Consider the following 4,368-nt stretch of genomic DNA (forward strand, 5'->3'; position numbering starts at 1 on the left):
CAATGATACTCGCTTGCAAGCCTTTTCCAATGCAGATTGGGTTGGTAGCTCCGACGACGGGAAGTCAACTGGAGGTTATGCTATTTTTCTGGGTCCTAACTTAATCTCTTGGAGCTCCAGGAAACAATGAACCGTAGCATGCCCTTCCATAGAGTCTAAATATAAAGCCCTTACCGATGCTACAATTTGAACTCATCGGCTTGAGTCACTCTCTCAAGAGCTTGGGTTTCCTTTACAAGGTCCTCCCATCCTTTGGTGAGATAATATTGGTGCCACTTATATGTCTGCAAATTCAGTCTTTTATGCTTGTACTAAATATGTTGAAATTGATTTCCACTTTGTTTGTGATCGTGACAGCTCAATGTGCAGTTTATCTCCACAGCTCCATGACCAATTGGCCGATGCTCTCATCAAAGCTCTTCCTACCGCACATTTTGAATTTTTACAAAACAAGTTGAAGATTTACGATCTTGACTCTTCCACTTGACAGGGTGTATCAACCAAATATTGCGCTTCCGATTTTGAAAGATTTGAAATTGTATCTTGGGATATCAATCAAAGATAGCGCTATTGATTTTGGAAGATTTGGAATCATATCCTTTGAAATAGGAAATTTTTCAATTTTATCTATTTCTTTTCTTGCTTATAAATCTTCTAGAATGTACTCTTGGGTATATAAATAACCCTTTGAGCTTAATGAAATACAATAACGATTTCTGATTCGATATAGAGTAAGGAAGGACATCACATGTTGCTGAAGCTCGTTGTATAGTGAAGACAATTATGTTAGGAAAGTTTGCTATATAGAAATGTTTCCCACCTGCTAAAGCTCGCCGTACCTGTCAATTATCAAAGAGATTCCGAGAAGGCGCCAGCACATCTAATGGAATATGTCGATCAACAAATGGGTAAGACCGTTTCTTCAAAAATCATTTGGAAAATGTCCCGAGAGAAAATTCCGAGGCCGTATGGGCGAATCTAACGGAATGCATCAAATCAAGTACACTAACCAGGCAAATACTAATCACATGGTCTAGAAACCTTTTCCCACCAAGCACTTATCATATGAAGAGATTCCTCGGACTGCATATGGCACGTCCGAGGAATATGTTAAAAGTGTGCAACAAATAGTGAAATCATACTTGGTACAATTAATCAAAGTAATTGTGAATATCATTCTTCATCATGAAATTGTCAACCGGCATCGAAAGATATCATGAAATTACCCTAAGAGAGAAGTTATTGTCAAAATGAACTTAATTCATGAGAAAGGTTAGTTAAGCATGTCAAAGGAGAGCTTTTCAGTCAGAAAGGACTTTTCACAAACTTTCAAGAAGAAGCTATTTGATCCCATCCATTAATGTGGGAAATAAATCTGACCACTCGATATACCTTGAACTACTGTGTTGAAGGCTCAAGAAACATTCGCAATATATACACATTAACCAATCCAAGAAGCCTTCTAAATGATCGTAATGTGGGCTTGGTCACGGTTTCAACAATGGATAAGCAGCATCGGATAAGAAATGAAATATTCATGGGTCAGCATTTTTGTCAAGTTTACAAGTTGAGAAACCTAAACGTGAGATAAGATAACCTTGCTCCCACTTCCCCGAGCAGTGGCTTCCAAAGTGAAACCCATATGTAAGCTTGAACAATCCTAATGAGAAGAGACTTGATTAAGGGATGTAATATAGGCTTGCTGTAGGGTTCAGAAACGAAAGGCTCAAAAAGGTGAATCAGGGGTCCTTGAGTTGATGGTTCTCGAGGCATCATTACCAACTTCCCTTCAAGATTCAATTCTTCTGTATTTGACTAGTCTCGAGAGTCCATCTTAACGTAGCTCTGTTTTGCCTAGTACATAGGTTTTAACATATGAGAAAATTGCTCTTTGTCAAACATTGGATTGGAATGAAAACAAATCCATCTTCTTTCTTCCTTCCTTCCTTTTTCTTTCTTTTCTTTAGGTTTTTTTCAACATTTTTCTACACTTATGGGGGGATTTGCCTTGTTTTTACGTGGCATTTGCTTTTTGATGCCCCAAACTTTGCATCATCTTTTTCATCTCATACTTCTTTGGCTTTGTCACTAAAAAACTATATATCAAACCCTATAGTCTTTCTTTGTGTGAGTATTATGGACTCTCGCGACTTCTTGTCTTTAGTCATCATTCTCGGCAAGTCATTTGTCTTGCCCCAGTATAGGGAAACCATCACTAACTGGGTTTGAGAAATGAATTAACAAGCTCACATTGGCATCGCTGGGGATATAAGTGTTTTAAGATAGAGAATCGAATGCTCTTCTTCATTTTGGGATGTTTTGAACTTCCGATTGAGTTCATTTGAAAGATACACAAGAAGATCAATGCAAGTGAAAGCAAGGAATTTCTTTCTCATCTTTTTCACCAAATAATGTCAACCAAAACCTCTGTAACTCCCCCGTTGTGGGGTGGTTCTTGACGAGGGATGTTTTTAAAAAAATCCTTCATATTTAAAGGCTCAAATGGGCTACTATGATAACATGTAGTGTGTAAGATAGAGAAATAAATACCTTTTATACTTTGATCCACGTATTACTTGCGAATGAATCTCTTGTCGTTAAATGGCACAAGCTTTTCTTTTTCGCTCAGCTCTCGAAGTGTTCACATGACATGTTTAGGAAGGACTTGCCTTCTTCATTCCAGGTTCTTGTTGCTTGGCATGCTTAACATCTTCATTTCATTTTGTTGAAATAATCTGAGTTGATTAATATTCATAAGAAATTTTGATTCAAAAATGAATGATCTGCCAAGTGAAAAAAACAATTTTCAGATGATGATGATATTTGAAATTTTTGTGAAAAAATTGTTTCCTCAATCTCCATTTTTGAGCTTGTTTCCCGCAAAACAATAAAGTTTTTTCTTTGTGATGAAAATTCTTCATTTTCCTTCAATATGATATTAGGGAGAAGGGTACTTACCAGTGACATGGTGACATAATAACCCTGTAAAAATTGGAAAGAATGTATTAGTGCGTGTCTCCTTGGGGATTGAAAGATTTGAAAGAATACATCGTTACCCTTCATATGAACTCGTGTCGGATGAATGCTTCAGGTTGCTCGACAAGTGAAGATGACTTAAACTTATTCGATTATTTGTCAAATTTTTTTAAGAATCACTTGTAACCTGCCACGTGGCGACTTGGTAACCCTATCAAGAATGAGAAAGAATATGTCAATTAAAAACTCTTTGGGGAGTGATAAATAGGGAACGATACAACGTTACCCCTCATTCGCATTTGCCCTTCAGGTATTGACATTTCCTATCAAGAATAATGACGAAATACAATGGGAAAAGATTTATGAAGTGTAAATTGGAATTGATACAAGATTACTCTTCATCCACTTTCTTCTTCCTTGACTTCTCACATCCTCAAAATGAAATATATGCATAAAGGATGCGTGCATGATATGCATGATATAAATGAGCTAAAGTAATTCGTATCGCATGAAAAATATCTTTGATATCACTTTTTTTTTTCCATCAAATTGCTTTTACTTTATTCTTCCATCTATATGTTATAGTTCCTTTTATTTCATCAATATTTGCAGGATAATATTACGCATCATTCGATGAATGGGTACGACTTGCAGCGTTGATAGTTTATAAGTATCAAAATTTCTATTTGAATTTCATTACGAGCTAAGCGCACACTATCGATACACAACTTCAAACTTTCAATGATAATCATTGCATGAGGACATGTCTTGTGCATGATGATGAATTCACTCATTATCTACGAGACTTGATTTATTAATTGTCTATTGTTTTACAATTTGAGTCCTTACAACGTTTAGAGTTAATATGGAATATACCTCAAGAAGTTTGCCACGGTTTATAAGACACATGTTATGTTACTATACCTATTTTGATCTAATCAGTGGATACAAAAAATTGGCAAATAAATATCACCCTATTATTTTCTTTGGAATAATAAAGCCCAATTTTGAACATATTTCTTTTCAATAAAAATGGCATACCTCTATCCATCTTAGACCTTATTTTGAAACTGATTTTGGAGGTGCCAAATTTGCAAATGTAATATTTATTTTAGGATTTGTTAAAGAACCTGCCATGGGGTGTTGACACCTAATTTTACCGATCCCGTATTTTATTTATCTTATTATTTTTTTTTTTGTTAGAGTATTGTCTAATTGGTTAATTATGCATTTTTATGGGTTTTATATATATACATACATGTGTTTTCTTATTTTTTATTTCCAAAATGGAGAAGAAAAATATTTATACATATAAATCTTAAAATTTAAAAAAATCAGAAAGAAAAAGGGAAAAATCTGATAGGGCCAGTTCAACTCAAGCCCGCTCGGACG

This window comes from Rhodamnia argentea, chromosome 9 (genome assembly GCF_020921035.1).
Source record: "Rhodamnia argentea isolate NSW1041297 chromosome 9, ASM2092103v1, whole genome shotgun sequence".
Taxonomy (NCBI): domain Eukaryota; kingdom Viridiplantae; phylum Streptophyta; class Magnoliopsida; order Myrtales; family Myrtaceae; genus Rhodamnia; species Rhodamnia argentea.